The sequence below is a fragment of the Orycteropus afer genome, unplaced genomic scaffold (genome assembly GCF_000298275.1).
Source record: "Orycteropus afer afer isolate SDZICR_OR568_19922 unplaced genomic scaffold, OryAfe1.0 scaffold00001, whole genome shotgun sequence".
Taxonomy (NCBI): Eukaryota; Metazoa; Chordata; class Mammalia; order Tubulidentata; family Orycteropodidae; genus Orycteropus; species Orycteropus afer.
In genome coordinates this window covers 13143663-13153524 of record NW_006921588.1, presented here as the reverse complement: position 1 = coordinate 13153524, position 9862 = coordinate 13143663, and positions in this window count along the sequence as shown.

Genomic DNA, 9862 nt, shown 5'->3' with positions numbered 1-9862 from the left:
AGTAGTTCTGTGTAGGTGAGGAGGGGAGGTGTGCAGCAAACATTCAAAATAAATAAAACTGAACCCACTGCCACTGAGTCAATTTTTCTCAAAACAACACTATAGGACAGAGCAAAACTGCCCCATGGCTTTACCAAGACTATATAGCTTAATGACTGCCTCATCTTTCTTTCATGGAGCTACTTGTGGGTTCAAATCAGTGACCTTTTGATTAGCAGCCCAATACTTCAACCACAGTGCCACCAGAGCTCTAGTTGCACATTACACTTTAAGTGGGATATATTAGCTATTATTGGATCCACAATCAACACCATGGAAGCAGAAAAGAAGGGAGCAAACTGTTCTGGATCAGGGTAAAGTATGATATAAAAGACAGCAAAACCACATTGGACAAAAATAAGCTTATATATAGCATTTTGGTGGGAACATTATGCTAAAAGAGAAAATCAGAAACCAATTACAGTGATGTTTGACCCCTCAGAAACTGGAATAAGTATCATAGTAAGCGTTTCTCACTGACATCATCATTGTAATTCTAAATCATTGTTTATCATGTCTTCCTCCTTCTCTCCATGTCCTCCCTTTTGCCCCTAAACCAAACGTTGCTATAAAATTGAGTTAACTCATTTGTATTTGGAATTGTTTCAACTTGGCTGGGCAGCTGGATGTAGTTATTCCCCATGATGGGATTGAAAGTTGTATAATCAATTCCATGGTGGTATCTGCTGTGAGCAGCTAATTAGTTGCCTTCAGGGTGTGGCCTGCTTCCGGTATATATGCGTGAGCTTTGAGGAGGGTCTCTAGCTTTTCAGCATATTTGGATAACCAATGTCTTGCCATGTTATCTGCTAATCTTGAGATTGTTCCTGGACTTAAACCAGTGAACTACCTTGTTTCTTGCCTATTTTGGGATTGTGCCATTTTGCCTGTCAATCATGAGTTCATCAGCCTCAGCAGCGAGCAGCTGCAGGAGTCAGAGGAAGCCTTTAACTTGTTTCAGTGTTTCTGGAACAAGAGGAAGAGCTGAAAGCCAAGTTTGGGGAGCCTCCACCTGGCCCCTAGAGCTAGCACTCTGAATTTGGACATCTAGCCTCCTAAATTATAAGAGAATAAATTCCTGTTTGTTAAAGCCATCCACTTGTCATATTTCTGTTATAGCTGCACAAGAGAACAAAGACAGATGGTTTCACTGATTCTTAACCATTTTATCTTTAAAAAATTTATTATATATTATACTTTAAATATAGCTAATTTATAAACTAGTAAGCCATTCCCCAAAAATAAAGATTTGACTAAGGAACTCAAATCCAGACATCTATATTTTTATAGCAATGACATCTTCTGACATCCTTTTTATTATATTTATATACACCATGTAGGTGGTCATTAAATTAGCAAGAATTGCCTATATAATATTTGTTCTTTGAAAAGAATCCCCTTAAGGAATATAAGCTTATTTCTTAGGAAAAGTAACAGCACAGAATCATGGCTATTAGATGATGTATATTAAATATTACATCTGGTAGACTTGACCTCCAAAATCTATCTTGTAGTTTCAGAACAAATATTGGTAGGATTCCCTGTTTTGCAGAATGGAATTATATAATAGAATATCAATTTAATGTAGCTATAAATTTTCTAAAATCTCAGCAAACTTAATTTCCTTTTTATTATAGAATTTATAATTTTTTAAATGAATATATGCTATGTAATTTTAAAGAATTTATCTCCATTTCAATAAATATGTCTTATGTTGTGGTCAATAAAATGACTATTTCTCATTTTTTCATGATTCCTGGGGCCATTAACTCTGATGCTTTATAGCATACATTTCAGAAATTTAACTTTTTTAAATTAGAAAAGTCATCCTATAGATTATTGTTGTTGTTGTTATGTGCTGTTGAGTTGGACCCGACTCATAGTGACTCCTTCTTAGGTTTCCAAGGTGGTATCACTACGAAAGTAGATTGCCCAACCTTCTGGTTAGCAGTCAAAGGACTTAGGCACTATGCCACCAAAGCTCCCTACAGATTATTACATTTATTTATTTCTTAGATAATTCATTTCATAGATAATAATTAACCTTAAACTTTGAAACAATTAAATAAATTGAGAGGTTTTTTTTTTTTTAGTTATTGTTCTTTTAAATATCCTTAAACATTAATTTGATTAAATTTAATTCTTAATTTAATTATAGTTAGCTTTATGTGATAGGAACCCTGGTGGCACAGTGATTAAGTGTTTGGCTACTAACCAAAAGGTAGGTGGTTTGAACCCACTAGCTGCTCTATCAGAGAAAGATGTGGCAGTCTGCTTCTGTAAAGATTACTATGTTGGAAACCCTATGGGGCAGTTCTATTCTGTTCTATAGGGTTGCTATGAGTTAGAACTGACTCCATGACAACAGGTTCTGGTTATTTTTTTTTTTGTGTGTGTGTTTTTTACATAATGAGAGTTCAACTCTTATAGAAGCCCCACTCCATAATTTAGGCTTATTAATAAAACTAGATATTTTAATGTTGTTGTTGTTATGTGCTATCGAGTCAGCCCTGACTCATAGTGACCCCTCCTTGGGTTTCTGAGGCAGTATCACTACGGAAGTAGAGTACCCAACCTTCCTTCTGAGAGATATTTTAATAGTGAGAGGGAAATATATAGATCCTTCTAAATCAAGAAAAATGAATTTGTATGCTAAATGAAATAAATTGTTAAGGGAGATGAGGTAATCACTTAAAGTGCAAAATGAAATCAATTATTTATATGAATAAAAAAGAAAGTTTCACTGAACTTTTCAAGACTATCAAGAAAATATTTTTTATGTTTAACAATAGATATTACATTATTTAGTAATAGGCTATGTCACAAGAACATGAGAGCAAGAGATTTATTATTTAAATGAATATGTATGTATTTACTTTCAAAATTTAATATAATTCTACTAATAACTTTTAAATCATGCAACAGATTTTACTGTAAAAGATGATCAAACTTATATTTGAGGAATTGTTTGGATTCAGACACTCAGAGCTTATAAATTTAAAAATGCATATCCTTTATCCATTTAAAAGTATATATACTCTATGAGCTCTTTTCATAGTCAGCTTTTTCACTACTAGTGAGGAAAGCATTATAAGGAAATTTAAGATACATGAGGATGCCAGGGCACTTGGAAAAGGGGTTGGTAGTAATGATATGTTTCTCATCACTAGCTTAAACTGACAAGATATAAAATAGCTAGCATATTAATTTAAACAAGTTATACCTACATGTTATTAGAACCTTTATGATTGTAGTACTCAAATTACTGTCTATCTTTTTGCATATTCTGATATGGACAGGTTTCCACATGAAAAATTTTTCTTGAAAAGGACCAGTGCTAGTCTGTAGTCATTGATTCTCCAAGGGGCCACCATGATAGGTATTATCACATCAAAAATCAGGGGGTAGAGTCTCTCTGGAATTCTTATAAAATGGACATAGATTGTTTTTAATTTGTTTATTTCCATTACTTAATACATTGAAGAAGTAATATGTGAGGAGTTGAAGACACAGAGATAAATTAACATATCATAACAGTATAATAAAATAAATGATATAATAGGGGTTTGGTTGGGGTAAGGTGGGAACACCACATAAAATATAATTATGAATGACATTTCAGAGAAGATGCAAAAAAGACAAGGAGGCCACATCTCCTGACTTCCTCTAACCTCACAAGAGGAAGACAGAATCACCATCAATAGCCTAAAGCCTATTCCTGAAAGGCCAGACATGCTCCTGCCCTCCAGCCCTTTCACCAACCGTTCCTCCCAAAGCACCCACCACCTCTTTTCTGGGTTCGATAATTCACTGCAGTGGCCACATAGAATTTACAGATTATGGGGTTTATTAGGGAAGAACCAGGCTAAAATTCAAGTTCAGGAAGAACGCTCAATCTCTCTCCCAGGCCACAGTCTTCCTCCTAACAGTCTCTCTCCTAACAGTCTCTCATAGTCTCTCTCCCAGCAGTGAGTGTCCCTCAGTGTTTCTCTCAGCAATGCATGTCTCTTGTGCCTCATTCCCAGCAGTGCATGTCTCTTTCAGGAGCGTGTGTCTCTTTCAGCAGCTTGTCTTCCTCAACCAACAGTCAGAGAGAGACTTCTGCCTCTAGAAGGCCTCCTTTTGAGCCTGGCAGAGTGGACAAACTATTGAATCATAACATCAGAATTCTAAGCACCTGAGAGAGAGCAGGAACCTCCCAGAACATGGCTTTGTGTTGCTCCCAATGGAAATACGCCAGGTGGATAACGTTTACAATCAGGAGCTCCTCAGTTGTTCACAGCAAATTCCACCACAGAGTTTACAAAGACTTATGGCTAGAAAAGCCATACTAAGTAGTTTACTACACTGCAGAAGACTTAAAAGGGAAGGTAATATTTTATTGGGGTCTTAGAAAATAAATAAATACTTGCTTATTTAAATCAGAGAAAATATCACAGATTCATCAAAATAAATGGAATATATCATCAAGGATGTTAGATCCAAGGTCAAAAGGTGGATGATGGAAGTGGTAGGAGATAAAACTGGAAAAGTAGGTTACAGACAGATTGTCAAAGGCCTTTAGTACTGTATTAAAGAGAATGGACATTTTTTTTTCTAATTTTTAATGAGTTGGAGAGATCTTTAAAGAGAAAGGTAATATCATCATATGTATCAAATAATATTTTTCTTATATATACCTGTATAAATACAAGGAATCTTGGTGGGGCAATGGTCATATACTCGGCTGCTACTCACAAGTCAGTGGTTCAAACCCACCAGCTGCTGCAGGAGACGAGTCCTGGTGACCTGCTCCTGTAAAGATTACAGCTCAGGAAACTTGATGGGGCAGTTCTACTCTATCATATAGGGTTACTGTGAGTCAGAACCTATTCAACGGCACACAACAACAACAACATACAAATGCATATGTGAGGGTCTGGGTGTGTAAGTAGAGAAGTCAAGACTATTTGATCTAACATGAGAGACAAAGAAGGTAAGATACTCATAAAACAAAAATGCAATAAATTTATGTTTGGCATTTTAAATTTGGTGTGATATCTAGGCGGTTATATGGAGTAGGTATTGGACATATATTTCTGAATCTCAAGAAAGCTGTCTCTGCCTACATGAGAATTCAGAGACTCTAATTGATATAATTTCTGGGTGAAGACAAAGGGCTTTTGTTTATACCTAGACTGAAAAATGAAGAAGAGGAAAATCAAGAAAATCCTGAAAATCGTCAGCATTTAGACAATGTATGAGCCAGAATCCACCAGTCATCTGGCAGTTTGTCATATTGTAGTGACTTGCATGCTGCTATGATGCTGGGAGCTGATATCACCGGTATTTCAAATACCACAAGGTTCACCCATGGTGCACAGGTTTCAGTAGAACTTCCTAAGAACTATTAGAACAAAAGGCCTAGTGATCTACTTCTGAAAATAAGCCAATGAAAACCCTAGGGATCACAACAGAACATTGTCCAATAAAGTGCTGAGAAGCACTTGAAATACACAGTAGCCCCAACAATGGATTCTAGCATACCAACAATCATGAAGATGTCACAGGACCAGGCAACATTTCATTCTGTTGTACATGGAGTTGCCACAAGTCAAAGCCAACCCAACAGCAATTAAAAACAACCAAATGAGCCAGAATATGTAAACAGAAAGGAAAGAATTAAGACACTGATTTGGAAAATGTGAGTAGAATGAACTTGATAAATTCTCAAGTAACTTTTAGTATGCAATTATCTTTAAATGATAACTACCAAAATTTGAATGTCTTTATCCCCTCCCACCCCCACCCCCCAAAAAATAACCTCATAGTGGTATTTTAGGCATCATGGCAGGTCTAATAGAAAACAATATTATTTGTAGGCAGTAGTAACTATCAACACCATTCAAAGTATACAAGTGGATAATTATGAATCTCATTTCCTTCATAAAATGTTTCAAATATCACAAAAGATATTCTATATGGAGGTCCTTTGCCATATGAAAAGCAATCTAGAAATCTGTTGTCATCTTTACCTTTATAGAAGCATCAATAGCAAAATAAACTTAAAGTCCCTTTGAGGAGTACAGAGAGTTAGAAAATGATGCATTGTTTATATCCAATCCAAACTTACCTTAGATTTATGTTAGGTTAGAAGTGTTTGGGGATTTTATTTTTTCCTTCTAGCATGTTTTTTAGAATTAATCAACATAAATAAATTGTTTATATTAAAAATGAACATAATATTCTTCCTCATTCTTAAAGGATTATGTTGAGATTGAGGTATTGATCAGAGGTCATCTGTATTGTTATGGTACTAGATACCGTCTAATCCATTCAGACTCATAGCTGCCTTGTGTAAAATAGAACAAAACTCTGCTCAATCCTGTGCCATCATCACAACTATTGCCATGTTTGAGCCCATTGTTGCAGCCATTGTGTCAGTCTGTCTCATTGAGGATATTCCTCTTTTTTGCTGAGCCCCTATTTTACCAACCAGGACGTCCTCCTTCAGGGACTGATCCTGCCTGATAGCATGTCCAAAATGCATCCTTGCTTCCAAAGAGCATTATTTCTGTACTTCTTCCAAGATATAGTTGTTTGTTTTTATGGCATTCCATGGTACATTTAGTATTCATCGTAATTCAAAGCATTAATTCTTCTTTGGTCTTCCTTGTTCATTGTCCAGATCTCACATGTATATGAGGCAATTGAAAATACCATGGCTTGGGGCAGGTGCACCTTAGTCCTCAAAGTGACATCTTTGCTTTTTGACACTTTAAAGAAGTCTTTTGCAGCAGAATGGCACAGTTGAGCATGTCATTTGATTTTTTTGACCATTGCTTCATGGGTATGGATTGTGATTCTAAGTAAAATTAAATCTTCGACAACTTCAGTGCTTTTTCTGTTTATCATGATGTTATTGTTCCAGTTGTGAGGATTTTTGTTTCTTTACGTTGAGTTATAATCTCTAATTGAAGTCTGTACTCTTTGATCTTCATCAATAAGTGCTTCAAGTCCTCTTCACTTTCAGCAAGTGAGTTTATGTTACCTGCATATCACAGATTGCTAAAGGGTCTTCCTCCAATTCTGATTGGCTTTCCAGCCTCTCAGATTGTTTGCTCAGTATAGGCATTGAATAAGTATGGTGAAAGGATAAAACTGTGATGTGCACCTTTCCTGGTTTTAAACCATGTAATATCCAATTGTTCTGTTCAATCAACTGCCTCTTGGTCTATGTACAGATTCTGTGTGAGCACAATGAAATGATCCAGAATTCTCTTATGTATAGTGAATAAAAACACCAGTAAACATCTTTCTGGTATTCTTTGCTTTCAATCCAGATCCATCTGACATCAACAATGATATCTGTAAAAAGGGCAGGGGAATAGCTTTGTCTGACTTCCTCTAACTTAGCAAGTGCAAAGGAGGGTAAAGACAGTAGCCCAATGCTGATTTCTATGGAGGTCATACATTCTGCCACCCCCCAACCTTTTTACCAATTCTGATATCAACCCTCCTTCCCACAGCTCTCTCAACTTCTCTGCTGGGTTTGATAATTCATGGTAATGGCCACACAGAACTCAAAGACAATAATCATGAGTGTGGGATTTATTAGGGAAGTAACAGGTTACAATTTAGGTTCAAGAATGCTTAGGATATAATTATGAGATCAGGACAGCCTCTCCTGAGCTCTGCCAAATCAGTGCAAAAAAGGCACCCTGCTCTGCCAACAAGGCTCCTGCCCAAAGGCAGTCAACATTCTCACTCAATGGGCCAGGTTTCTTGGTTCTGCTGCCTCTGCTGCCTCCATCTCTCTGCTGTCTCTCTGCCACCTCTCTTCTAACTCAGTCCAGAGATATCAGGTTCAGTGATGTGCTCCACTCCCAAGAGATATCAGGTTCAATGATGTGCTCCACTCCAGACTCTTCTCTCTTGGTGGCAGTGAGAATCTTCTTTTTCTGGCTCTGGGACAGCTTGTTTTAAATCTAATGGAATTGCAAAACTAACCAATCCACATGTTAGGGTTCCATACACATTATTTGCAAACTCCCACCCACAAAATTTTTCTATGTACTTTATTTACATTACTAGCACGTTATCCAATCCCTTTGGTGTACCACAAGTACATTACATTTGCATAATTCCACCCAATCATCTGGTGGGACTCAAAAAGACCATGGCTAGAGAGCTATAGTAAGTAATTCATTGCACCACAATATTCCTTGGTCCACATCCTCTTCTGGATCCAGCTTGAATTTCTGGCAGTTCCCTTTCAATATACTGCTTCAGCTCTTCCTGAATTATCTTCAACAAAACCTTGTTTACGTGGATTTTAGTAAGATATATCTTCATTCTCTTTTGTTTCTAGGATTTGTTTTTATTATTATTATTATTTCACACTTTATTTCTTCTATTACCCAGTAGTTTTTGAGCAGTGTATTTTCAACTTCTATGTTTCATATTTTTTCCTTCATCTTTCTTTTATTGATTTCTACTTTTATGGCATTGTGGTCTGAGAAGATGCTTTATAGTATTTCAAAGTTTTTTAATTTATTGAGGCTTGTTTTATGTCCTAACATATGATCTGTTCTGGAGAATGACTCACCTACACAAGAGAAGAATGTGAATTCTGCTTTGTTGGGTGGAGTGCTCTGTATATGTCTACAAGTTTGGGTTTGTTGAGTGTGTTGTTGAGTTCTTCTGTATCTTTGTTGAGTTTTTTTCTAGTTGATCTGTCCCTCCTTGAAAGCGGTGTGTTAAAGTCTCCTACTACTATTGTAGAGTTGTCTACTTTTCCATTCAATTCAGTTAATATTTGCTTCACATATTTTGGAGCACTTTCATTGGGTGTATAGGTATTTATCATGGTAATCTCTTCTTGGTCAATTGACCCTTTCAGCATCATATAGTGTCCTTCTTTGTCCCTTATGCTGTTTATCACCTTGAAGTCCATTTTATCAGAAATTAACATTGCCACTCCTGCTCTTTTTTGGTTACCATTGACTTAGTATTTTTTTTTTCCCCATTCCTTAACTTTTAATTTGTTTTTTTCTTTGTGTCTTAGGTGGGTCTCTTGTATGCAACATATCAATGGGCCTTCTTTTCTCATCCAATTTGCCACTCTCTTTCTCTTGACTGGAGTATTTAGTCCACTCATGTTGAGTGTAATTAGTAATAGATATGAATTGATTGCTGTCATTCTATTGTATTTTTTTGTTGTGTTGATGGAGATTTCTTTGGTCCAAATACTTTTCTGTGCTCAGTTCATTTTGTTATCAAGTGTTTCCTCTCTTATCTTCTTTATTGTTGGTTTTGTGTTTAATAAACCCATATGTTTTCCTTCTTTTTTGTTTTGCTTAGGGGGATTGTTAATTTTCTCTGTGGTTACCTTGGAATGAATTCTTATCTCTTTAATTTTGGAATAGTCTTTTCTATAAGGACATTGTCCTGTGTGTTCCTCTCCATTTGGAAGTTTTGTACTTAGAACTTTTATTCTCTCTGCTTTTTTTGCTAGTGTCATGTGCAGATTGACTCCCTTGTTTCTTTGTGTAGAATGTTTTATGAGCTTATGTTGAGCATCTATTTCTGATTTGTTTTTTAAGTGTTGATGTCAAGTGTCCTGATTTTAATTTGTTCTCTTTTGTGTGTCCTGTATTGGAAGGACTTCCTTAAGCATTTCTTGTAGGGTTGGTCTGGTTTTCACAAAATCCCTTAATTTCTGTTTGTCTGAGAATATCTTGATTTCACTTTCATATTTGATGGACAATTTGGATGGATATAGGATTCTTGGTTGGAAGTTCTTTTCCTTCAGTGTTTTATTTATTGGCTTCTTGCCTGCATG